This window comes from Spea bombifrons, chromosome 2, assembly GCF_027358695.1.
Source record: "Spea bombifrons isolate aSpeBom1 chromosome 2, aSpeBom1.2.pri, whole genome shotgun sequence".
In the NCBI taxonomy this organism is placed as follows: domain Eukaryota; kingdom Metazoa; phylum Chordata; class Amphibia; order Anura; family Pelobatidae; genus Spea; species Spea bombifrons.
Genome location: NC_071088.1, coordinates 34,580,747 through 34,592,832, shown reverse-complemented (window position 1 = coordinate 34,592,832; position 12,086 = coordinate 34,580,747). Strand labels below are relative to the sequence as shown.

Here is a 12,086-nt window from a genome sequence, read left to right as displayed (position 1 = left end):
ATTGTGTGCCAAGTCTACTGTCAAACATAACCTTACAAAACTGCAGCATTTGGTGAATGCCATTCATGCAGCATGTGACATTAAATTGTATCGATCCACAAAGAATATACTTTTTTGGAAGGTCAGAACTGGTATAGCAATCCGGTCAGGAACATTCATTTTATTGTTTTTTTTTCCTGTTTTTCACAGATTCTGTATCAAGAGAATATAAGCTTTTTGGTTACGGAAGATAAAAACAGCATTCCTGATCCTTATAGTACCTATAAAACTGAATATAGTAATAGAAATGCTCGAAAATACACAGCAAAGTGTTATTGATTGTATGAATGGGATATTAACAGTCAACCATTATTTTTTTAATTTAGCAGAAAAAAAATGATTTAATGCATGATTTGCATGTAATGAAGACTAAAGAAACTTACAAGCTTCCAAATGTCTTATAGAAACCAAACACCACCGAGTGGCAGATGATAAAATAAAAAAGGCACCGCAGAGGCAGAATGCATCCCAGTTATTACACATCACAAAAAGTTCCAGTGTGAAAGAACAAAAACCAACCAAGATTATTGCTTGGGTGTCAAGCGCCATATATGAGCCCAGGGCGTGACAAACCCAAGGCCACCAACCACTTCCTGGCGCCCAGGGTTTTACTAGATAAGGGGATAAAAACTGTCCAGGTCTGCCATTGTGAATCCGGCATCCTATACTTTCCTGTGGGGGCGGGGTGAAGCGGCTAACGGGGTCACGTAACAAAGGCTAGATGACCCACTGGGCCTCACAGCACCCTATTTCCCCACTGGAAAGCATGGATTCAGGATAGCAGAAAACAAGCAGCGGTGCGGCAGGTCTCCATGAAGGGAGAGGGGGAAAGGAGGGGAATGGTGTATACTAGTGTCAGAGCGTGTGTGTTTATATGTATATTGCCAGTCAGAATATCTACTGTATTGTTTTGCCAGATTCAGTGTGTGTGTGTATTTTATATATGTAAAGTGTCTGCCAGCGCATGTGTCTTGTTGGATAGCGTGTGCATTTGTATAGGAACATGATAGGCGTTGTGTAGGTTACAGTATGGTATTAGTGCACGTGTGGGTGCGTCAGCATATAGTATTACAGTATATGGTGTTAGCATGTGTGTACATGAGCGTAGGATTTCACAAGTACATGCCCCAATCTATAATGGATGAGGCAGTCCTCTACAGACAGCAGATTACTGGCGTTTTCATTTATAGTTCTGTGCATGTGTGGTAATTATTAGAGGAAAGATCTTGCGAGCCATTTAGTTTTAGCGTGATTTGACTTCAGGTCTAATTTTTTTTAGCTTTCCGTTAAAAAGCAGTGGGTGCTTCGTGTGACAAATAAGTAGTATTTATTAGCATCAACATGGTTTATGAACATTGGCACAAATATGGCTTAATATGAAATATATTTGGCAGGTATAATAAAACAGAGGAATAATGGCTAAACATACAGGTTTGAGTCAAAATGATGTAAACACCCTTTTGTCATCAATGGGTTAAATGCGGTACCATACAAAGTTGTGGAGAGCTATAAAGTGTTTTTTGTCATAATGGCCCAATATATATCCATTAACTGCACACCAGGAGGTAATATATATAAAAATAATGATTGGGGGGGGGAGAAAAAAAAGTTGGCTCCTAATTTTTTGGCTGATCCAAACCAAAATTTTAGACCCTTGTATGAACCTATAATCAGTATGGGTTTGTTTCCTCCATTGTTTGCGAATGTCTGCGCTAACCTCAGCCGCTTGGCATTCTGCTGATTTTCCTATGCTGCTTTCCAACCCCTATTTTAGGGTCCTCTTCCACCTACTCTACTGAATTTAAACAAACACTTTTGTAACTTAATGCATCATTGTTCCTGCTGAATACCCTTATCCTCTAATATATAAAATGTTAGTCTTATTTATAGTTTTTCTGGGAATGCTTCAATGTCATTTATGCAAAAGCTTGCACTAATTGTTGACATAGAAAGTGAAAATAGGTGGTTCTTAAATCGCATAAAAAAGTATTTTATGCGATTTAACCTTTAAAAACGAAAAAAATTACAGGTCGTCTAAGGTTTATGTGATTAAGAACAGCACCTCCGACCAAATGTATTTCTCATGCCCTCCTTCTTCTGCCAACATTAAAGGGAGTGAAATATGGCACACCAGAAGACCAGCACTTTCCAAAGAAAGTTTGGGGTTTATTTTGTGCTAAAGGGATGAGGAGACTTAAAAACATACACAACACCCATCTTCAAAGGACAAGTCATGCTTCTTCCACAGCTCTCATACCTCCAATTAGATCCCATCATACCCACTTAAGATGTTACCTATTAATTAGTATATTTAAAAAGACTGACTTCTACAAGTGGATATAGTTCATGTTACCATACGATCTCAGCACTTGCTTATATGTCAACCTTAAATATTACAGGTTTTTAAGCATACACTTTTTTCATTTAGGAGCAAGACCTGAATGTCAGCTAGCCTTCAGATCTTCAACCTATACATAAGCATTTTGTGGGGTGGTTATACACTATTCTGTTAACTTTATTTAAGGCTTCTTTTGTAGCAATCTGTGAGTGATTTGGATGGACCTTTCATCCCAATTTAGAATCTTCTCATTTGGAAGGGAACAGCAGACACTAGGTTCACAAACAAAACATACAAAAATGCCAATTATGACCGATACACGTATATAACATCACTTTAGGTCTGACAAATATTACATATAAATTTGTTTGTAAGAATAGTGCTGAGGACATCCTTGCCCGGTATATCCTGCTTTACATCCAAAAGCATAAAGTCTAAACAGAAAAAGGGTAATAAATCACTGAAATCCTTTTAAGTATTTTATTGTATTTAGCTTTGGAATAAGCTCCCCACTTCTTCCTTGGCCCAATGATTCTTGCCATTCACAGCTTGAAGCAGCAGAAGGAAAGCAATGCAAGCGTTTTACTCACACTTGCCAGCCCTCCTGGTGACATCTGCCAATCCACTGCTGGAGTTGACTGTTGGTAAGTAATATATAATCATATATAATGTGTCCAGCCAGCATGATAAAAACCATGGGGCGCATATGGGGGATGCATGATGGGCTCCAAGTTATTTGAAGGGACCTCTCTCAGCTATGTGTTAAAGTGCATATCATGGCTTGAGCATCCCTTTAACAAATTTAGAACATGAAACCTAAGGGTTGGTGGCGTTTCACAAAAAGCTCTTTAGAGAGGTCATTTTCACATAGGAATCAAGAAATTTCAGACAGCTTAATATTGATTTGCTGGATCCTGTTCTTCCCTGTAAAAGGTGGTTTTAGAGCTCTGGAACTGCCGATGACGACCAACTTACAGAAAGGTTAATTTATCTATCCAGAGCACAGCTGCACCAATAGCCTGATTTGCGTCACAGAAGTACTCAGGCAGAGCAAGAACTCCAATAAAAAAAAAAAAAATTGGAACATAATAGAACTACTACTATTAACCTCGCTATAGTGGTCAATATAGTGGCCTGAAAGTAATATTTGAAGCATTTTAGCAATTATGACATCCAAAACAAAACTATGCTATCAATGCCCTTTAAAGCAGGTGGATCTAGACATCAAAAGCACTTAACAGCAAAGTTTATATGCCAATGGTAATAACAAGGACCGAAAAATACCGCTAAACTAGACAGCAGAAAATTACTCATGCGGTTACTAGCCCCCCCCAAACATTAGTGTTTCTTTTCTCTAATAATGTGTATTTTTTTCCTTCTCACAGGTGTCTCGGTTCTTAGAAATGTGTAAAAACAGGAGCTTGTTTAGCTCATAGACTGATATTCTTTAATACCTCGTATTCTACAACTAAATTGTGTGTTTCATCATAAATAGTTTATTATAAAGAATAGCGGAAAAACAATTCCGGGGCAGCCATGCAAATGCCTATATTCGGGGAATAGTAAGGGCTAATGCGGCACCTTACATTTATACCATAAATAAGTTTTGTTAGGGCTAAGAAGGCTATTAATATTATCTAGAAACCCAGCCAGACATCATCATAAAATCAGTGGAACACGAACAGCATTCTATTTAGAGTGCCATAAAATACTACAGGTCACAAAGGGGTTAACAGCAGCCACCATCATCATAGTTACTCCAGAAAAACAGCTGGGTTTGTACAGTAGAATCTGAACGTGAAAGTGCTCCGTGTGCCCTTTTAAATGACAAAAAACATGGGGTTTAAACCTTAGAGAAACACTGATTTTCCTGCAATTTCCTCTGATAAGAGATTCCAATAAATTACTTTACTTTGGTACAATATATAGTTTTCTGTGTTTAATCACCATTTTATATGTATTTTCATATATGCACCGTGACTATTACCAATATTATATTTTATTTATATAATGGCAACAATTTACACACCGTATTGTCTCGATTATAAGATGACCACCCCCCAAAATTCCAATATTTAGGAAAAAAAGAAAAATGCCTGAATATAAGACTACCCTATAAGAAAAATGTTTTACTAGTAAATAGTGATTCACATGTAAACATTTCTCATACCAAAAAAAAAAAAAAACAATGATTGAGAAAAATCACTGCCCCCAGTTATGCACATCTGCAACCCCTGATATGCCTTATACACCCCTATATGCCACTCTTACCCTCCCCCGACTTACCAGTTCATCCCTAGACTCCTCCCCGTGCTTCAGACTCCCTGGTGTCTAGTGGGGCCGGTGGAGGTCTGCACGATGCGCTAAGACAGCCTCCACTGCTGCTGCCAGCACTTCCGCCGGGGCTTCTATGAATGAGCACCGGAAGGTCATGTGATGTCGGCGCATCGCATGGACCTCCACCGGTTGCCAGAGAGGAGGATCCGATGCTGCGTGGGATCTATTTGAGGTCTGATTAGAAGACAACCTCAAATATAAAACTATGGTTATTTTTCAGAACCTTTGCTCTGAACAAAACCTTGTCTTATAATCGAGCAGATACTGTACATTTAGGGGGCATGGCATTTCTCCAGTTTGAATAGCCCATGGATTACCAAAGTATCCTTAGGTATTTGTAAAATCTTACATAAACTTGGTGACAACAGGGAGTAAATGGCTGTGTTAAGATGAAGTTGTTCTGGGCCTAATTTCCCCTTTCACATTCCAAATGCCCTAATACCACAGTAGAGTTGGTAGATGGTAAACCCAGCATATGTGCCAATGGCCAACAGGGTCAAAGAGATGAAACCTTGCTATGTCAAAACTTTGCACACTGACCATACTCTGCTCTTTTGGAATAAATGGGCCATGTCAGCGCATATGCAAAGTACCAGGGCTTGTACTGCTGACATCCTCACCTGTTTCTGTAAGTCAATATGTTACATACTACTTGTTATGTCCCGTCTACCCATTGTACAGCGCTACGGAATTTGATGGCGCTATATAAAATAATCCAGCCCTGCAAGGCACACTAAACAGTATGTAAGCATTTCAGTATGTATTCAAACTGAAGATTTTTAGATCTTTAAGGTAAATAGTAAGAAGCAGTCCTGAAAACATGTACCATTAAGAGGCTCATTCAATGACAAATATAAACGCATGTATCATGTCTGGCAGTATAACACAAAAAGGGAAAAAAAAAATTGAATTATACACCATATAATTGTATGAGTAAAAATGTTTAATTTACAGCAAGTAGTATGGGACTCAAATGATTACTCAATCAGTAATCACTGTGTTTGCAGAAATCCAGACAGGAGAATTGTTGAACTGATTTTAAATCCTTTACTTGCACCTTTCTCAGTCTTTCAAAACTCAGAATTAATGTGCCAATCTTGGGCAAGTTCCCTAGAGCACAATTAACAGGCTTCTAACCCAACAAGTATGCATAAGCAGCCATGTATAATCAACACCACATCTGCATACAACTAATGTGGGTAGGGAGAGAATCATGGACACACAAAGCCCACCTGCCATAGAAGCAAATTATTTTTTTAAAAAGCCATTTAAAGCAGATGACAAGTTTTGCCCAGAAGGGAAGAAAATTCGCATGATTTCATTCATAGAGAAATCCCTTGATCAACAAATGACTGTGCATTCTGGTAAGCTCTTTTCTTGCCAAAACACCCTTCTCTGTTTAAGATAGAACTACAACTGATATATAAGTTATATAAGATTCCCACGGTAGTTGGTACTTGACATTGTGTATGTTGAGAGTTTGTACGCAAATTGCATCCTAAAAACCCTAACCAAAATGACAACAGGACCCAATCCCACTGTACATGTGTTTTTAGTACCTGCGACAACTACTTTACAATTATCGATAATAAATCTCATCAGATTGCCTAATGTAATCACATGAGTCAACACATCATGCACTGAATGTGTATACACACACCAACAGTGCCATTAATGCGAGGCCATCAGGAAGACAATGTCAGGTAATGTGACATTTCATAGAAAAATGACAGGAACTGTAATTGAAAAAAATTTTTTTTTATATATATATGCATATACATACATACATATACACACGCATATACATACATACACACACGTGTTTACTTCAAAACAATTATTGATTCCTGTACTTAACTGCAGGATTAAGAGATTTGGATAATTGGCCTGGCGCTCCAGTGCATATGGACGTTCTGCAGTCAATGCAAAGTTTTATGTTGCCTGCATTGACAACGGGAACTCACAGAAGCACCAATAAGCTACAAGGATTGTGATATTTGCAGCTTTAGAAAAGCAAAAAGGCTGTGTTTCTCTCTTACGGCAACATAAGCACTTAACATTACAATTATTTCAACTGCAGACAAGTTTTTTTTGTCAAAAACCCAATAATTTCCCCTCATGTTCACCAGGGCCAATTCCAAAGCGTTGAACCTTTCAGCATTGTTTTTTTTTTTTTTTTTTTAATATATTTATATATATTTTTTATAACTGTGTTCTGATTCATAGACAATGGCAAGTGCCAAGATTGAAAAAGGATTTGTATGCCTAAGGAGCTTGAATTAGAAAATGTGTATTGCCATTATATACACACACACACACACACGTTTGGGAAATATTTTTTTTTTTTTTTTCATGTGATAACACTGAAGAAATGACACTGCGCTACAATGTAAAGTAGTGAGTGTACAGCCTGTAAATGTGCAAAGCCATTAATGTCTAAACCTTGGCAACAAGTGTGTACATCCCTAAGTGGAAATGTTCAAATTGGCCCCAGAGTGTCAACAGTTCGTGTGGCCACCATTATATTCCAGCACTGCCTTAACCCTATTGGGCATGGAGTTCACCAGAGCTTCACAGGTTGCCACTGGAGTCCTCTTCCAGTCTTCCATGACAACACCACCGAGCTGGTGGATGTTACAGACCTTGCGCTCCACCACCTTCTGTTTGAGGATGCCCCACAGACGCTCAATAGGGTTTAGATCTGGAAACATGCTTGGTCAGTCCATCACCTTTACCCTCAGCTTCTTTAGCAAGGCAGCGGTCATCTTGGAGGTGTGTTTGGGGTCGTTATGTTGGAATACTGCCCTGCGGCACAGTCTCCAAAGGGAAAGGCTCATACATGTTGGCATTCATGGTTCCCTCAATGAAATGTAGCTCCCCAGTGCCGACAGCACTCATGAAGGCCCAGACCATGACACTCCCACCACTATGCTTGACTGTACGCAAGACACACTTGTTTTTGTACTCCTCACCTGGTTGCCACCCCACGCTTGACACCATCTGAACCAAATTAGTTTAACTTGGTCTCATCGGACCACAGGACACGGTTCCAGTAATCAGTCAGCAAACTGTTTGCAGGGTTTCTTGTGCATCATCTTTAGAAGAGGCTTCCTTCTGGGACCCCATGCAGACCAATTTGATGCAGTGTGCGGCGTACGGAGTGACTGCTGAAAGGCTGACCCGCCACCCCTCCAACCTCTGCATCGATGCTGGAAGCACTCATATGTCTATCTTCCAAAGACAACCTCTGGATACGACGCTGAGCACATTCAACTTCTTTGGTCGACCACGGCGAGGCCTGTTCTGAGTGGAACCTGTCCTGTGAAACCGTTGTATGGTCTTTCCCACCGTGCTGCAGCTCAGTTTCACGGTCTTGGCAATCTTGTTATAGCCTAGGCCATCTTTATGTAGAGCAACAATTCTTTCTTCAGATCCTCGGAGAGTTCTTTGCCATGAGGTGCCATGTTGAACTTTCAGTGACAAGTATGAGAGCGTGTGAGAGCGATAACACAAAATTTAACACACCTGCTCCCCATTCATACATGAGTCACATGACACCGGGGAGGGGAAATGGCTAATTGGGCCCAATTTAGACATTTCCACTAAGGGGTGTACTCTTTTGTTGCCAAGGTTTAGACATTAATGGCTGCGTGTTGAGTTATTTTGAGGGGACAGCAAGTTTATATACTGTCATACAGGCTCTACTTTACATTGTAGCAGAGTGTCATTTCTTCAAAGTTGTCACACAAAAAGATAATAAAATTTACAAAAATGTGAGGGGTGCCCAAAAGAAGGCACTAGGGTCCCCCCTGTCATATGGCAAGTTAGCAGGATCAACAGGCCAGATTATAATGGCACCAGGTTGCATCTGGGCTCAATCTAGCCTCCATCCACAAAGCTCATGCACATGGGATATGGAAAAGCTGTCTGACAGGAGTCAGGAAGCAGCCTTTAGGAAAATAAACAAGGGGTGTTTTAGTGAAATACATGCCAAAGAAAGAAGTCATGCTCTAAATATTGTGTGGAATCAACTCACTGGAAAAGTAGGGAAATACCACAACAGTATAGCGTCAACCCTATAAAAAAGCAGTATGTCTGATAGAGGCCACAAGGACATTACCAAAATATATAAAAACATCCAAGGATATGGACGCTATCTTACATCAATAGTCATTAATGAATGGCAAGCTTCCAAGCATACACTTACAAACCCATCCTGTCTCACTCGCCGCAGGCTTTCAGGCCCACCATGTATGCAGCGATGAGCTCACCAACTATACCTTACTTGTTTCAATTATTTTGACTTATACAAAATAGATTATTACCTGATGAAAGGAAGTCATAAACATAAGAATCAATAGCATTATTTTGCTTTTAGATGGAGCAGCATTGCCACTACACAATACTTGATAAATGTAAAGAATCGCCAAATTCACATGGTATACAGGTGCACGGATTAATATACATGAAACATGCTCCTGAAATATCGTGTATTCCAGGAGATTTAGATTCAGATGCAACCTACATTTTATCAATATCACGTATATTGTTTTGTAGAACATTCCAGTTTACACTAATTCTTTGACCATTTTCTCTCTCTCATATACATACACACATATATATACTACACATATATATACACACACACACACACACACAGTAGGGTCTAATTAATTAGTACTTAAGACACACGCCTGGACAGTACGACTGCACAGCACTTACGAATACGTCGGCGTCTCATAATTCATGAGCTGAATATGAAATAAACCTAACTGGGACTTAAAGAAGCAAAGGAGACATTTAAGAAACGGCTTGTTTCTCACACACAATGCGATAAGTTGAAGCGAGCGTTTCTTCATACACAAGGTCACCTGACATGCCTGATTAAAACATATTTAGAAAACTGAGAAAAGTGAGATGCAGCAATATGTTAACTGACAGCTTGTACGAACAACATGCCTATTAACAAACAGCTGTATATAAAATGATATAAAACGTACCCAAGTGGACATATATGTATATATATATAAAATATAGGCTGTTAATAGACATGAATAATCAAACAATGATTTGCAACAGGGATGGGGCAAACGTCATACAAGCTTAACACCAGCAAACAATGTCAAATGTAATGCCTTAAACCCAGGACTGGACCCATTAGAGCTTCTATGGCACTAGGCCCGACGTTGTCTTTACTTACATGTCCAGCGTCTTTCGTCTCTAATTTAAAACGAAAGGTTATATTAAAAGAGTACAGGGACTGCTCACAGGAACGGTGACAGTGAGCCAATCCTGTTAGATAAACGGAAACGGCCTAAAACAGCAGCACCAGCAGGCTGAACAAATTGAGTCCGAGGCCTGTAATTGCAGGCAGGGCCTACATGTCTCGCTTTTTTTTTTTTTTCTTCTTCTTTCCCCACCCACCCCCTCCACCTCAGTAATGGCGTTTGGCAGAAAGCAGAAGAGAAGAGGGAAAGGGGAGGAGAGAGAGGGAGGGAGACGAGAAGAGGAAATGCTGGAGGGCACAAAAAGAGTGGAGGATAGGTATATGTCTGGTGGGGTCAATGGCAGAAGCTCTGCCGATACCCTCACCGTACCCCTTACCCCGACCTCACATAACAAGGGCAGGAAGGAGTTAAGAAAAAATAAATACAAGATGGGGGTCTGAGAAAACGAAGGGGGAGGGCAAGATCGGGGCAGCAATGGCTCCTGGAGGAGGAGGAGGAAGAGGAGGAGGAGGAGGAGTGCTAGATCATCCTCAGTCAGCCCCAGACAGGATGGGGGAGAGCAGAGACGTCAGCCATTTTCATTTACAGTTCGTGTTAGTTAAAAAATATATACCGTATATCTATATATACACGGGGGGAGGGAAAGGAATAAGTAAGGGTGGAGACACGGTACATTTATTACATGCAAAACCCCATAACAACTGAGCAATCTGGAATATGAACCCTACGGATACACTGGGGACCTCAAGTGTCATGTATTCACGTCATCCCTTTCAGTGAATAGGTTGGCCGTGGCGCTATTTTATTGGGGTAATTGGCCCACCTGCAGCCATTCATAATGTTAGGGCAGCTGTTTGGGGGGTAAATGGTGCATTGAATGCATCCCTTTCTGGGCTAATAGCGCACAGGCTCCAAGTCCAAGCAATAAAGCGCAAGCTAACTGGGCACACAGCAATGCCGAGGGCCTGCACGCCACAGCCGGTGCCTGACATCACCTTCTATTTAAATACACAATAGCAAAGGGAAGCCGCTGACGGCCATTTACTCACCGCAAACTAGTGAGCCCTCCTCCCTTGCTGGAGATTAAAAAGAGCCGGTTTGCTGCTCATACCAGAGACACCAACAAAAAAAAAAAAACTATAGGACGCAAAATAAGTCAACGCATACGGTGTACGCAGCACTGCCAGCAGTAATCCTATATAGCCATGACTTGTATGGAGGTGGTTTGAGGCTGAAGGCTATGCGGAGCTGCGCGGTCGGGCGGGCTCGGCTTCCCTGATGTAATTTTTTCCCTTTTCTGTCGCTTCCTTTATGTCCTCCCCCTCAACTTCATATGCATTAAAAGTTCTTCGCGTCGCCTCCCGCGCCTCTTTTCTTTCCTCCCCCTTCTCCCTTCAGGAAACCGGTCCGGTTAAAGGCTTTCCCTCCCCCCGCCTTCCTGTGGCCTGTCACTGGCTGTGTCTCTGTGCGCAGGACTGGGTGTCTCGGTTTAATATGTCCTGTTGCCCTTATGTACGGGTTTATTGTATCTCTTTCCCGGTCTCGCAGTGTCTCTCTCTTTCTGCCTTTGGCCGGCGATGCGTTTTTCCTGCGTCATGAGCAGTAGCAGCTTCAGCTGGGTACCTCCTCCTCCTCTTCCATCACAAGCAACCACCTCCTCTTCCTCCTCATGGCCGGACATACACACAGGCTGCTGCACTCATACTCCTCAAACTGCTATTAACACCTAAAGCAGATAAAGGGTTCTTCACAGAAAGAATAGTAATAATATGTAGATTGCTCTACCCACAGAGGTTGTGCTGTGAAAATCAATGAGCTGTCTTAAAGCACACATGGCATGAGTTATTTTTAAATTAAAGCAGAACATTAAGACATAGTTTCTTAATCTAGCCATTTTGAAGTCAAGAAGGATTTCTTGCGCCTTTTGAGGCACATTTGTTATATTGCCTTAGTGTGGGTTGTTTTTCTTCACATTGAAGATGAACTTGATGGGCTTTGTCTTTTTTCAACCCAAATTACTGCGTTAGTACATGCAGGATGGATTTAGTTATTTGTTATTGGAAATTTCTAATGGCAAGCTAAACTAAACATGTCAATGGAATACTACTTAAGGTTGTCTAACAGTTACCAGTGGGGTAGCTAAA

At 40.8% G+C, this 12,086-nt stretch overlaps 1 protein-coding gene across 3 annotated transcripts in view; it reads right to left on the bottom strand.

Annotated features, from left to right (window-relative positions):
* Positions 1-11,593, bottom strand: part of USP9X (ubiquitin specific peptidase 9 X-linked) — a 60,761-nt gene extending 49,168 nt beyond the window's left edge. For 2 of the 3 annotated variants that reach the window (XM_053457440.1, XM_053457442.1), the window contains exon 1: positions 10,992-11,593. The gene's annotated coding sequence lies outside the window, so the exon portion shown is untranslated. Of the gene's footprint in view, positions 1-9,914; positions 10,678-10,991 lie in introns of those variants that run through there. The other variant, XM_053457441.1, reaches the window with a different exon arrangement.
* Positions 11,594-12,086: the final 493 nt, after the last annotated feature.